Raw genomic sequence first — 15,380 nt, 5'->3', positions numbered from 1 at the left:
GGGGCCGGGGGCGCGCGGCGGGGCGGGGCGGGCGACGCGCGTGGGGCCGGGCGGGTCCTCGGCCTCTTAGGGGTCCTCCGGGCCGGCGGGGCTGCTCGGAGGGTGCGGGGCGCGCGGCAGCGCAGGCAGGAAAATGGCGGCCGCGACCCCGGCCCCTGCCTTGGTCGTGGCGAGCGCGCGGGTCTTGCGGGCAGTGGTCGCGGTGGGACTCGCGGCCCTCAGCTGGGCGCCGCGCGGGAACAGCCCGGGACCGCGCGCTGTTCGCAGTGTTTGGGAAGCGGCCCCGGCGTCCCGAGAATGGTGGGAAGAGCGGCTTCTGTCACCCGGGTCGTGGAAATGGATGACAGGAAGTGCCGGCAGGGTCCGGGCGCCCGGTGGGTTTGCGCCTTCCTCGGGAGGGAAGCGCTTGAAATGCCGACACTTGTCAGCGTGTCACTTCACGAAGAAAGAAACCGGAGTCCCCTTTGTGTGTCATCCCCGTGGCTCTCGAAACGCCTTATTTGGACAGTGGCTCTGCGAGCGGACCAGTTAGGGCCTGGGTTCCGAGGGCGGATTCGTGACGGGAGGCCCCCGGAGGTCTGGCCGGGGCAGGCAGGGCTGAGCGCGACGCGGGGCTGCGGCCCTCCGGGGGCTCCACCTGTGTGAGGGGTTCTGCGACTCGTTAGGTTAAGAGTTTGCGTGTCAAAACAGGAGATCATTTTTCCTTAGGAAGCGGGTGCTTTCCTCTTCGGGATGGAAGAAACCCCCAGCTTTAGTTAGGTCTGCTTTTAGATTTTTCCTGGCATACTGAAAAACAGGCTTTCTCTAAACACGAGAATCCCGGTGAAACGTGAACCTCCTTGCCAGTGTAGTTATTGGTGATGCTCATGCATTTTGTCATGGATGAATTTGGAAGGTGGCAGGCTGACTGAAATGAGCCTTTCATCACTCAGTGCGATTTACTTAGCATGGAGTGATTTGTGAATCCTCCCTTTGTACACAGGCTTGCCTCAGATAATTTGAGTTCCACTCCGTACCACCACGGTAACAGTGTTGCAATAAGCAAGTGACACAACTCAATTTTAGGTTTTTCAGTGCATATAAGAGTTGTAATTATGCAGTACTATTTAAAGTGTGGAGTAGCGAGCATTATATCTATAAAAATGTGGTTCCCTTAATTAAAACATACGTTAGTGTTGAAAGTACTAAAGATCATCTGAGCCTTTAGTGAGTCCTGCTCTTTTTGTACGTGGACATTCTTGTCTCTGTGGATGGCTGCTGACTGATGGGTGGTGGTGGCTGTCAGTTACTTAAAATAAGGCAACAGTGAAGTTTGCTGCACTGATGGACTCTTCCTTTCATGAAAGACTACTTTGTAGCATGTGATGCTGTTTTGATAGTATTTTCACCACAGTGGAAATTCAAAGTTGGAGGCTATTCTCTCAAACTGCCACTGCTATCCACTAAGTTGATGTGATATTCTAAGTCATTTCTACAGTGTTCACAGCGTCTTCACCAGGAATAAATTCCATCTCAAGAAACCACTGTCTTTGCTTATCCATGCAAGTCTTTATTATTTCCACCACATCTGCAGTTCCTTCCTCCACTGAAGTCTTGAACTCCTCTAAGTCATCATGAGGGTTAGACTCAACTTCTTCCAAATTCCTGTTAGTGTCGTCATTTGACCTCCTTCCATGAATCATGAATGGCATCTAGAATGGTGACTCTTTTCCAGAAGGTTTTCAATTTACTTTGCCCAGGTTCATCAGCGGAATCACTACCACAGCTATAGCCTTACAAAATGTATTTCTTAAATAATTAAGACATGAAAATCAAGATTACGTCTCGGCCCCATAACTGCAGAATGGATGTGGCGGTAGCAGACATGAAGACGGCATTCATCTCCGTGTACCTCTCTGTCAGAGCTCTTGAGTGACCAGGTGCATTGTCAATGAGCAGTACTGTTTTGAAAGAAATCTTTTTCTGAGCAGTGGATCTCAATAGTGGGCTTAAAATGTTCAGTAATGTGTTATTCCATTTCCAGATTATAGGCAGAAGTAGTGATCTTAGCTAGACTTACTGGATAACCTGATGTAGCTTTTCTTTTAGTTAGCACTTGCTGTTTTACCTTGTTCTTTTGCGTTAATGGGGACAGCTTCTTTCCGTAAACCTCATGAACCAGCCTCTCCTCTGCTGCTCCCAACTTTTCTTCCTCATCTTTCTCATCTCTCTCAGCCTTCATAGAATTGAAGAAAGTTTGGGCCTGGTTCTGGATGAGGCTTCAGTTTAAGGGAATGTTGTGGCTTGTTTGATCTATCCAGACCACTCATACTTTCCCCATATCACCAATAAGGCTGTTTCACTCTCTTTCCCTCCCTCCCTTTCTTTTATTGAGACTGTTTGTTGCCCAGGTTGGAGTACAGTGGTATGATCATGGCTCACTGCAACTTCAGCCTCCTGGGTGCAAGTAATTCTCCTGCCTCAACCTCCCGAGTAGCTGGGATAGCAGGTTTGCAGCACTGTGCCAGTTACTTTTTTTTAATTATTAGTAGAGATGGGGTTTCATCATGTTGGCCAGGCTGGTCTTGAACTCCTGACCTCAAGTAATCTGCCTGCCTCAGCTTCCTAAAGTGTTGGGATTACAGCTGTGAGTCACCAGGCCTGACCATTTTCTTATTTGTGTGTTCACTGGGGTAGCACTTTTAATTTCCTTTAGGAACTTAAAGGAAACTTTTTTTTGAGATGAGTCTTGCCCTCTTGCCCAGGTTGGAGTGCAGTGGTGTGATCTCAGCACAGCTCACTGCATCCTCCCGGGTTCAAGTGATTCTCCTGCCTCAGCTTCCCAAGTAGTTGGGACTACAGGCATGAGCCACCATGCCTGGCTAATTTTTGTATTTTTAGTAGAGGGGGTTTCGCCATGTTGGCCAGCTGATCTTGAACTCCTGATCTGAAATGATCCACCTACCTCGGCCTCACAAAGTGCTTGGATTACAGGCATGTAATTTTTTTTGAGATGGGGTCTCGCTCTGTCACCATGCTGGAGTGTAGTGGCTTGATCTCGGCTCACTGCAGTGTCTGCCTCCAGTTCTCCTATGTCAGCCTCCTGAGTAGCTGGGACTACAGGCACGCACCACTATGTCCAGCTAATTTTTGTATTTTTGTATTTTTTTTTTAGTAGAGAAGGGGTATCACCTGTTGGCCAGGATGGTCTTGATCCCTCGACCTCGTGATCTGCCCGCCTCGCCCTCCCAAAGTGCTGGTATTACAGGTGTGAGCCATTGCGCCTAGCCCTGTGGGTAACCCCCCATATAGGCATCGAGGAATGAGATCTAAGCAGAACCCTGGCACAGTTAGGGCTTGAGGAATATCTCACTTTATAGTGTTACTACTCAGCTATTTCCTTTTATATAATCCTTTACATAATCATATATTAGTTTATAGAAATAGGGCTTGAGGAATCCCTTTATATAACCCTCTATATATAATCATATAATAGTTGATAGTATGAGTGCCTGAAGAATATTTCCCTACATATATACCTATAATTACATCTTAGTTCATAATCGGAGGAATGCCTAGAGTGGACACAGTACAGAGCATGAATTAAGGAATAAGCAGCTTATAATTGGAGAAATGCCTGGAGCAGACACAGTGCAGAGCATGAATCTGGGAAAAACAGTTATACCAGGACAAGAATCCATGGCCCAGGCAGCAGCGTTCAGTATCGTAAAGATACCCGCTGTTTGGCAGGCTTGGGGTGAGAGCCACTCATCCTGATAAAGGAGTTGTAGGACCTTGCTCCAGTTCTTGCGGAAGGCTGCCCTCAGAACGGCAATCCACCTTGGTGACTGTGAACTTTATCAGCTCTTGCTACTGTGCTGCTTGAAAAGCATCTTCCCATAGAACCCATTGGAAGCTGCCAGAAGGTGGCAGTAACCCTGACAGCTCTGTCACTGCTATGTGACTTAAAGCATCCTTCTATAAATCTTCTTAGAAGTAGTTTCCCATAGATAGAAGTATCACACACTGTACCCCCTTATTGCACACGGCCCTTGCCTTCGTGGGAACTGGGCCCTTGCCTTCGTGGGAACGGGCCCCTTGCTGCATGCTGTCCACCTCCTGGTCTAGGTGACCTAATGGGGGTGGACCCTATGTTTTATTGCTCTCTACCCTATCACTATCCTTAAAGATGATTTCACTCAATGCTCTGCCCGCTAACCTATACACAATAAATACTCATGCTTCTGGACATTCAGGGCCTTGCCAGCCTTGGCTCGCCAGCCTGCCCTCGCCGGCCTTGCCTAACTCCGCTTACAGGTGGCATGGCCTCCCGAGCCCAGCTGCATTTTCTTTGTACTTCTGTGTCCTGTCTCTATATTTTTCGGATCCTGTGCCTTAGCACAGCATAAGGCTCACCCCACGACCCTGTGGTGCACTCAGCCTTACATCTGGCTCCCAACGTGCCCTACACAGCCCCTTTTTTGTTTTTTTAAAGAGATAAAGTCTCCCTATGTTGTCTAGGTAGGTCTTCAGGTAGGTCTTTAACTCCTGGCCTTAAGTGGTCCTCCTGCCTCAGCCTCAGGCGCAATCCACTGCGCCTGGCCTTGGAGAACTTTGTTTTTGAGAGATAGGGTCTCACTGTATTGCTCAGGCTCAGATGCAGTTGTGAGATCATAGCTGATTGCAGCCTTGACCTCTTAGGCTAAAGTGGTTCTCCCACCTCAGCCTCCTGAGTAACTGGGACTACAGAGATGTGCCACCATGCCCATCTAATTTTTAAAAAAAATTTTGTAGGCTGGGCACAGTGGCTCACGCCTGTAATTCCAGCACTTTGGGAGGCCAAGGTGGGTGGATTATCTGAGGTTGGGAGTTTGAGACTAGCCTAACCAACATGGAGAAACCCTGTCTGTACTAAAAAATACAAAATTAGCCAGGTGTGGTGGCGCATGCCTGTAATCCCAGCTACTTGGGAAGCTGAGGCAGGAGAATCGGTTGAACCTGGGAGGTGTAGGTTGTGGTGAGCAGAGATCATGCCACTGCACTCCAGCATGGGCAACAAGTGCAAAACTCTGTCCCTCTCCCCCAATTTTTTTTTTCTTTAGACGTGAGGTCTCACTATGTTGCTTAGGCTATCTGTTAAGTTCCTTTCCAGAATGGTGATTCCTTTCAAGCAGCCCTCCTGCCTCAGCCTTCCAAAGTGTTGGGACTACAGGTGTGAGCTGCTGTTCCCAGCCTGGCTAACTTTTTGATGCAAGGGGCCTAGCTTTTGGCCTTTCCTGGCTTTTGACATGACTTTCTAACCAAGCTTAATACATTCTGCCTTTTGATTTTAAGTGGGAGATGGTGTTTCTCTTCCTTTCACCTGAACACTTAGAGGCCATTGTATGGTTATTAATTGGCCTAATTTCAATATAGTGGTGTCTCACAGAGTAGGGAGGTCCAACGAGAGGGAGAAAGATGGGCAGAAGAGCTGGTCAGTAGAGCAGTTGGAATACAGCATTTATCTGTGAAGTTCGCTGTCTAATACAGGCTTGTGACATGCCAATAAAATACAGTGGGAACATCAGAGCTCACTGATCACAGATCCCCATAACAGACATAATAATGACAAAGTTTGAAATACTGAAGAATGACCAAAATGTAACAGACACAAAGTGAGCTCTTGTTTTTGGAAAACTGACACCAATAGGCTTGTTTTCTCCATACAGAGCCTGCCACAAATCTTCAACTTGTGGAAAACATAATATCTGCTGAGTGCAATAAAGCAAAATGCAGTAAAATGAGGTGCTTATAGTCTGTTGTATCTGAAGTACACCAGTGTGGTATACCGCTAAAGATGCCCCCAGTGCCTACTGACATGGTTTTTTTCCACTTCAGACATTTAAAAGTGTGCCTTAGGTGGGGCGCAGTGGCTTATACGTGTAATCCCAGCACTTTGGGAGGGTGAAGATTAGCTGGGTGTGGTGGCGGGTAATCCCGGCGACTCAGGAGGCTGAAGCAGGAGAATTGCTTGAACACAGGAGGCGGAGGTTGCAGTGAGCCAAGATCACAGCATTGCACTTCAGCCTGGGCAACAAAGCGAAACTCCATCTCGAAGAAAAGGAAGGAAGGAAGGAAGGAAGGGAGGGAGGGAGGGAGGGAAGGAGAGAAGGAGGGAAGGAAGGAAGGAGAAAGGAAGGACAAAAAAAAAAAAAGCAAAAGTGTGCCTTAGAATTGATGAAACATGGTCAGTGAAGTATGACTTATTTCCAGGATTAACATTCTGTGCATAAGTGTCAGCAGGTTATATGGTTAATGATACTGGGTATAACACATTTTGTTGGGGCTCCTGTACTCTAGTTTATATGTAGTTACGTTTCTCTGGCAGTAACTTTAGAAAAGTAGTACTTATGAGGCCAGGTACGGTAGCTCACACCTGTAATCCCAGTACTTTGGGAGGCTAAGGTGGGTGGATCACCTGAAGTCAGGAGTTCGAGACCAGCCTGGCCAACGTGGTTTAACACCTGTCTCTACTAAAAATACAAAATTAATAGGATATAATGGCAGGCACCTGTAATACCAGCTACTCGGGAAGCCAAGGCAGGAGAATCGCTTGAACCCAGGAGGCGGAGGTTGCGGTGAGCCGAGATCGTGCCACTGCACTCCAGCCTGGGNAAAAAAAAAAAAAAAAAAAATAGAAAGTTGCTACTAATGATAAGTAACATCCTATTTGCAGCTTACATTTTTGTTGCAAATTGTTAAAACTGTCTGAAACTGTTTAGAAGGAAAGCCTGAAACTGCTAAAGTGATACAAAGTATAGACCCTGATGGGGGAGGGGGTGCCTTAAATTTTCATGTTTGCTTGAAACAGCCTTTTAAAGGAAATAAATAGATTAAGAAGAGAACAAATTATTTTGAAATACAGTTATCAAATACTGTATTGAACCAAATTGGTGGTAGTCCCATCGGTTAGCTAGGTAACCCAGATTGAGCACTGGCTCTGGTAATCCCTTTGGGAGGAGTGATGAGATTTCTGATACTCTCATGCCTTGGAAAATCCTGTTGCTGTTCTTGCTAAAACTCCCGGGCTTGTCTGCCTTCGTAATTGAAGGAGTGCTACATTTCAGCTAGAAGTTTTTGCCTTTTATCATTCATGTTCACAAATACCAACTTGACTTACTCTCAGTCTATCCTTTCATAGGAATATATGTGTTCTTTACTTCCTCAAATAATTACATTGATGACAAAAGAGAAAAGGAAATAAAAACCAGCACAGATAGGGGAACTCGAAGCCTAACAGTGTGCGTCCTCATTGGGGGGGGGGTGAAGGAAGAGGCTGCAGGCCCTGGGGAGTGCTGGCTTGCATCAGTCTGCAGCTCTGAGTGGATAGCCGATGGTTCTGATTGTGTACACTGTTTAGGAAGACATGTAGAGTGGGCATGTCATATAGAAGAAGTTCAGTCTGGAAACTGTTAGGAGAAGCACTTAAGGGCTGAGAGTCATGGTCCTCGGTGGAAAGAGCCAGCAGACCTGGTGCCGGCGGTGCCCTGCTCACGAGAGTGTGCAAAGTCTGGAGCCTGGCCTGCTCCTGCCCTTGGCAGATGGTAGCTCCTTGTTTTGGGTTGTTAGTCCCTGCCAGTTTAGTTATTGTTTCTGGAAGATTCGCACAGAAGGCAGTATGGTAATTGAGTCCATGTGTTGTCTGGCGTGCGGTATAAAGCTCCTGTTTAAAGCTCTGGTTCTGAGGCCATGCCTCAGGGACTTGAGAACAGGACAGAGCAGCTTATTTTATTTTATTTTATTTTGAGATAGGGCCTCACTTTTTCTCCCAGGTTGGGGTGCAGTGGCTCAATCTTGGCTCACTGCAGCAGGGAGCTTCTGGGCTCAAGTGATCTTCCCACTATAGCCCCCAAAGTAGCTGGGACTACAGGCACATGCCACCACACCCAGCTAATTGTACTGTTTCCCGTCTGTGATTGGCACTAGAATGACTGGCTGTTTTAGTCGGGTTCTCAGGGTGACTTTAGCTGGCAGCAGGCTAAAGTTGGGTAGGTGGTGGGAAACAGGAATCTGTGGGATCCCTGGAACACTGCGTTGCTGGGCCCCTGGGCAAAGGGAACCATGGTCTGTGCTCTAGCGGGATCTGGTTGCACACCAGGGCTCTTGGCCTTCTGCTTCAGTTTGGTGGTTGCTCTGCACTGTCAGTTCCATCTGTACACTGTCCCCCCACAGGGGGGACTCACCCAGCCTTACCTGCCCTGTACTCTCCCTTTCCCAGCACCCACCTCAGAGAGTGTGCCTGAGCCCCTTCCCCTCACACCACCCCCCAGGTGCTGACCAGTGGACTGGGGACTAGCTTTGGGTGCTGGAGGGCTGCCTGGTCCAGGGAGTGGTGCCTGGGGAGGAGTGGGCTGCTGCCACCTGAACAAGGGAGTTCCCCCTTGAGCAGGGCCAGCCAGTGGGGTTGGGTCACTCAGAAGGGGCTCTGAATGGGTAGATACTGTGATCGCAGTTCCAGAACATGATGCCTGAGCGACAGGATGTGTGTTTTGTTACATATTCTCTCAGACACTTTATGAAGGCTTCTATGTTTTTTGCATTAAAAATGTTAGGAATTCAACTTGACAAGAAAAATGAGTATAATAAACATTAAATTGCTAAACTTTACATTCTTCTAAATTTTGTTACATGTTTGTGCATCCTTCCCCTGCCCTCCCCCCACCCCCGAGGTGGAGTCTTGCTTTTGCCCAGGCTGGACTGCAGTGACGTGATCTTGGCTCACTGCAACCTCTGTCTGCCGGCTTCAAGTGATTTGCATGCTTCAGCCTCCCAAGTAGCTGGGGTTACAGGTGCCCACCACCATGCCCAGCTAATTTTTGTATTTTTAGTAGAGACGGGGTTTTACCATGTTGGCCTAACTGGTCCCAAACTCCTGACCCCAGGTGATCTGCCCTCCTCTGCCTCCCAAAGTTCTGGGATTACAAGCATGAACTACTGTGCCTGGCTCTTTTTTCCCCAATTTTTTGTTATGGTAAACTACACATAACGAAATTTACCATCTTAACCATTTTTCAGTGTGTAATTCAGTAGTGTTAAGCTCATTAACACTGCTGTACAACCATCACCACCATCCATCTCCAGAACGCTTCATCTTGTCCAACCTAATCTCTATACCCATTAAACATTGACTGCCCATTTCCCTCCCTAAAGGCCCTGGCAACCACCATTCTCCTTCCTGTCTCTATGAATTCGACTACTATAGGGACTTCATATAAGTGGAATTCTACAGTAGTTGTCTTTTTGTGACCAGCTTAGCTCACTTACCATAGCGTCCTTAAGGTTCATCCATGTTGTAGCGTGTGTCAGAATTTCCTTCCCTTTTAAGGCTGAGTAGTACTCCATTGTATGGATATACTGGATTTTGTTTATCCATCCATCCATCAGCGGACACTTGAGTGCCTTCCATCTTTTGGCTATAATAAAACTATGAACATGAGTGTGCAAATACCTCTTCAAGATCCTGCTTTCAATTCTTTTGGGTATAGATCTAGAAGTGGGATTGCTAGATCATACTGGAATTCTGTTTTTAATTTCTTAAGGAACTTCCATCCTGTTTTTCACAACAGCTGTACCATATTATATTCCTTTTAATTTTATTTTTATTTTCCCAAGGACCCAATGAGGGAGGAGCACCATTTTACATTCCTACCAACAGTACAAAGGCTCCTGTTTCTCCACATCCTCGCCAACACTTAGTTATTGTTGTTTTTAATAGTAGCCATCCTCATAGCTGTGAGGTGGCATCTTACTGTCGTTTTGATTTGTCTTTCCCTAATTAGTGATGTTGAGCATATTTTCTCATGTTCATTGGCCATTTATGTTTCTTTGGAGAAATAGCTCTTCAAGTCCTTTGCCCGTTTTTGAATTAGGTTTCTCGCATGCATATGTGTGCGGTGTGTTTTAGAGAGACAGGGTCTCACTATGTTGTCTAGGCTGGCCTCCAACTCCTGGGCTCAAGTAATCCAGTAATAATCATGCCTCAGCCTCGCAAGTAGCTGGGACTTACAGGCATATGCCGCTGTGCTTGGCTGTATGCATACATTTTTACATATACTCAGTTAAGCTATTTTGTGTTATGTTTTTAGTTGGCATTTTAATGAATTTCTAAAACATTTGCATAATCCACACATTCCTCATTTTAAAAATTTAAGTCTCTTATACAGTTTTGTGATTCCAATTTTTTGTATTATTTTATGGCCATGCGAGATGTTGTGGAGCCTTTTGGGCATTTAGGCTTTGATGCTTTCTGTGTTTCGCCATCTGAAAGCTGGGGTCCCTCTGACCCACCCAGCTTAGTGCTGACAGGAAGAGTGGAGGAGAGGGTGGCTGCTGGGCAAGGAGGGAGTGCAGCTGCCATTTCCACAGCGCGTGTGCCCAGTGCAGGCAGTGCCTGAGGGAGGGGCTGTCTGTGGGAAAGGGGTCCTTGCCTCCAAGGGCTAGGATTCCTCATTTTCTTCTTCTTCTTTTTTTTTTTTAATTTGAGATGGAGTCTTGCTCTGTCGCCCAGTCTGGAGTGCTGTGGCGTGATCTCACTTACTGCAATCTGCCTCCCAGGCCCAAGCAATTTTCCTGCCTCAGCCTCCCGAGTAGCTGGGACTACAAGCGTGCGCCACCACACTCTTTGCTAATTTTTGTACTTTTAGTAGAGACAGGATTTCACCATGTTGGCCAGGCTGGTCTCGAACTCTTGACCTCAGGTGATCCACCCGCCTCAGCCTCCCAAAGTGCTGGGATTACAAGGGTGAGCCACCATGCCGAGCCCCCCATTTTCTATTCCCTTTTTTTTTTTTTTTTGATGGAGTCTCACTTTGTCACCCATATAGGAGTGCAGTGGTGTGATTTTGGCTCACTGCAACCTCCACTTCCTGGGTTCAAGTGATTCTCTGACCTGAGCCTCTTGAGTAGCTGGGACTACAGGTACAAGGCACCATGTCCGACTAATGTTTGTATTTTTAGTTGAGATGGGGCTTTGTCATGTTGCCCGGGCTGGTCTCAAACTCCTGACCTCAAACTGCCTGCCTCGGCCTTTCACAGTGCTGGGTCTTAAAGCTTTGATGTGAATTAAATTTACCAGCTGTAATAGACTGTTCAGCTCAGAGTCCCTTAAAACAAATTGCAGGCCGGGCGTGGTGGCTCACACCTCTAATCCCAGCACTTTGGGAGGCCAAGGTAGGCAGATCACTTTCCCAGGAGTTTGAGCACAGGCTGGTCAACATGGCGAAACCCCATCTCTACTAAAAATACAAAAATATTAGCTGGGTGCGGTGGCAGGTGCTTGTAATCCCAGCTCTTCAAAGGCTGAGGCAGGAGAATCTCTTGAGTCTGGGAGGTGGGGGATACAGTGAGTCGAAATCATGCCACTCCACTCCAGCCTGGGCAGCAGAGCAAGGCTCTGTATCAGAAAAAAAAAAAAAAAAAAATGCAAAAACCTTAAAATGCCTTTTTTTTTTTCTTTGAGACGGAGTTTCGCTCTTGTTACCCAGGCTGGAGTGCAATGGCGCAATCTCGGCTCACCGCAACCTCCGCCTCCTGGGTTCAGGCAATTCTCCTGCCTCAGCCTCCTGAGTAGCTGGGATTACAGGCACGTGCCACCATGCCCAGCTAATTTTTTGTAGTTTTAGTAGAGACAGGGTTTCACCATGTTGACCAGGATGGTCTCGATCTCCTGACCTCATGATCCACCCGCCTCGGCCTCCCAAAGTGCTGGGATTACAGGCTTGAGCCACCGCGCCCGGCTAAAATGCCTTTGATAAGAATATTTGATACTAGAATTTTGTTTTGTCTTTAGGGGACATATGTGGACCTTTGGGTTAGAAATACTTTTTGATACAGATTTTAACAGGATTTACTATCTATGATTTTATTTGAATATTACAGTTCAAATGATAGCTCCCCAAACCTTGTTTGAAAAATAAAGGGATTTTTTGACAGATGTTTCCCTCAGAATGAGTCATTTATTGACTGAACACCTCTTTGGAATAGGAGTTGTGGAAGCCAGGGTAGAAGGCAGGCGCACAACTGGCTTGTGGTTTCTGAGCCACAGTTGCCTAAAACTTCTCACACGCAAAGTGAAAACTCAGCCGTGGTGATGTATAGTTAGCGTCCTGAACACCGTCCTGGAGAAGGTATTTTGGGAGGGCTGGTAGCAAATACAAGACTAGAGATGCAGCCTCTGGACCTTACTGTCGTGTGGTCTTCAGTCATTTTCTGCCTTTATAAATGCTTCGGTGTTACTGTTTGCTAGACTGGAATTACCCTAGACTTTCCAGTGGAACTGTGGGTGCTCATTAGTCAGCACCGCTCTGGGTAGCAGCTAAGAGGTGGCACTGTGGGAGATGGTCCTCTGCTAGGCACGGCACCCAGCCAGGGGATGGGGTTGCGTGGACTCCTCCGCAAGGCAGCATTGAGTATATTAGAGTACAGTACACAGGATAGTGTCACCAACCTGAGTTAGAGAGCACATTTCAGGTGGATTTAAAGAAGTGTACTCAGATTTCCTGACTCCTGGGTACTAGAAAGAGGAAAATAAAGTTTAGTCAGGTTTTTAAAAAGGATCATGTCTCTGAACAGCTATAGTTTTGGTCAGGGACTGGCAAACCACAGGCGTATGGGCCAGATCCCACTGACCTTTTTTTGTACATTCCTAGGGCTGAGAATGATTTCTACATTTTTTAAGAGCTGTAAAGAAAGCATATGCAATACAGACAATATGTGACCCACAAACCTGAAATATTTAGTCTCTGGCCCTTTACAGAAAATGTTTGCTGGTCACACCTCCTACTCCCTCAGGTTTTTTTGTTTTTTTTTTTTTAGACAGGGTTCACTCTGTCACCCAGGCTAAAGTGTAACGGCGCAGTCTTAGCTCACTGCAACCTCTGTCTCCCAGGTTCAAGTGATTATCCCTCCTCAGCCTCTGAAGTAGCTGGGACTACAGGCACGTGCTATCATGACTGGCTAATTTTTGTATTTTTAGTAGAGATGGAGTTTCACTATGCTGGCCAGTCTGGTCTCAAACTCCTGACCTCGTGATCCACCCGCCTCAGCCTCGCAAATCCCTCCTGGGATTACAGGCATGAGCCACTGCACCCAGCAAGTCCTCAGTTCTTACTTGGACCAAATCAAAGCTGGCCTGGCTCTAAATGGAATCAAATAGCAGAACTGTTGGGAAATATGAAGAAAACATGGGGATTTGGTGAGCTGCTCTCCTTCAGTGGACTCACGCCTTGCTGTGATTGGCATTCAGTGTTGTCTCTGTAAAAGCAGAGCCTAAAGAAATAGCTTTTTTTTTTTTTTTTTTGAGATAGAGTCTTGGTCTGTAGCCAGGCACCAGGCTGTAGTGCAGTGGCGCAATCTTGGCTCACTACAATCTCTGCCTCCTGGGTTCAAGCAATTCTCCTGCCTCAGTCTCCCGAGTAGCTGGGAGTACAGGTGTGTGCCGCCACACCCAGCTAATTTTTGTATTTTTTAGTAGAGATGGGTTTTCACCATGTTGGCCAGGTTGGTCTCAATCTCTTGACCTCGTGATCTGCCTGCCTCGGCCTCCCAAAGTGCTGGGATTACAGGCATGAGCCACCGCACCCGGCCTTTTTTTCTTTTCCTTTAAGTTTTTGAGTCAGAGTCTTGCTCTGTCATCAGGCTGGAGTGCAGTGGCACGATCTTGACTCATCACAACCTCCATCTCGTGGGTTCAAGCGATTCCCCTGCCTCAGCCTCCTGAATAGCTGGGACCACAGACATGCGCCACCACACCCGGCTAATTTTTTGTATTTAGTAGAGACAGGGTTTCACCATGACCAGGATGGTCTCGATCTCCTGACCTCGTGATTCGCTTGCCTCAGCCTCCCAAAGTGCTGGGATTACAGGCATAAGCCACCACGCCTAGCCCAGAAATAGCTCTTAAATCACCATTAGAATTATAAAGGAATATATGTGAGTAGTTCTAACAGCTGAAATCTAGAACTCTGCTTCAGTGACTAGTTCTCACTGAGCGCTGGGAAACCTGCTTTGTTGACAGTCACCATGGAGGGTCATATTCTTTCCTATGACTCCCATGCCTCACCCAGAGCAGTTGTGCTGATCCCCCAGCCGGCTTGGACAGCAGGGCAGGCTCCTTGGTCAGGGATGGCCCAGAAGCAGAGTGGGTTGATAAGTGGGAGCCTGGTCCCTGGAACATTGGTGGGGGTCTGCAGGCTGGGGACCCTGGAGGCTCGATGAGGACCTCCCTCACCGGTCTTTAGCTTCTCAGGACCTCTTTCTTTGTATACTCTCCCTCATCCCCTCCTCTTTCTGTTTAATGTCTCTTTCAGCATTTCTTCTGTAAAAGGAATTTTAAAAAAAGGAGACTGAATAATTTCTAACTCTTTGTTTTGTTTTGTTTTGTTTTTTGATAAAGGGTCTAACTATGTTGCCCAGGCTGGTTTTGAACTCCTGCACTCAAGCAATATTCCCACCTAGGGCTTCCAAAGTGCTGGGCTTACAGGTGTAAGTCACTCGGCCTGGCCTATCTCCAACCTCTTTTTTTTTTTTTTTAATGCTTTTGTGACAGTTTTCTCATGGATCTTTTGACTGGTAAGGATAACATTGCCTGAGGATGTTCTTACTTGATTACTTAAATGTATGTTTCTGTTCCAATTTTTTCTCATTCTCGCTTTGTCACCCAGGCTGGAGGGCAGTGGTGTGATCTTGACTCACTGCAAGCTCCACCTCCTGGGTTCACATGATTGTCTTGAGCCTCAGCCTCCCGAGTAGCAGGGATTACAGGCTCATGCCACCATGCCTGGCTAATTTTTATATTTTTTAGTAGAGATGGGGTTTCACCATGTTGGCCAGGCTGGTCTCCAACTCCTGACCTCAAGTGATCCACCTGCCTCAGCCTTCCAAAGTGCTAGGATTACGGGTGTTAGCCACTGCACCCAGCCAAAAAGCAGATTTAAAATGTTAGACAAGCTGAACTCAAGGTGGAAGCATTAGAGGGATATTAACATACCATTTACAGGTATAGTTCATAATCATGGTCAGGCATGGTGGCTCACAAATCCCAGCACTTTGGGAGGCCAAGGAGGGCAGAGGGCTTGAGCTCAGGACTTTGAGGCTAGCCTGGCAACATGGCGAAATCCCGTCTCTACAAAAAATCCAAAAATTACCCGGGTGTGGGGGGTTCATGCCTGTGGTTCCAGCCACTTTGGGGGCTGAGGTGGGAGGATCGCTTGAGTGACGGGGGTGGAGGCTGCAGTGAGCAGGATGGTGCCACTGCACTCCAGTGTGGGCGACAGAGTCAGACCCTGCCTCAAAAAAAAAAAAATTGAACACTGTTTTTTTATCAAGCAGAGCGTCATGGAAATTGAAATTAAAAATTTAAGAGT

The 15,380-nt window shown here is 47.2% G+C and overlaps 1 protein-coding gene across 2 annotated transcripts in view; it reads left to right on the top strand.

The window, feature by feature from the left end:
* The window catches only part of PKNOX1 (PBX/knotted 1 homeobox 1), a 74,548-nt gene that overhangs the window by 723 nt on the left and 58,445 nt on the right, over positions 1-15,380 (top strand). The gene's annotated exons all lie outside the window — the stretch shown is intronic.

Source organism: Cebus imitator, unplaced genomic scaffold (assembly GCF_001604975.1).
Source record: "Cebus imitator isolate Cc_AM_T3 unplaced genomic scaffold, Cebus_imitator-1.0 Scaffold112, whole genome shotgun sequence".
Classification (NCBI taxonomy): Eukaryota; Metazoa; Chordata; class Mammalia; order Primates; family Cebidae; genus Cebus; species Cebus imitator.
This window is presented reverse-complemented; position numbering and strand designations above follow the sequence as displayed.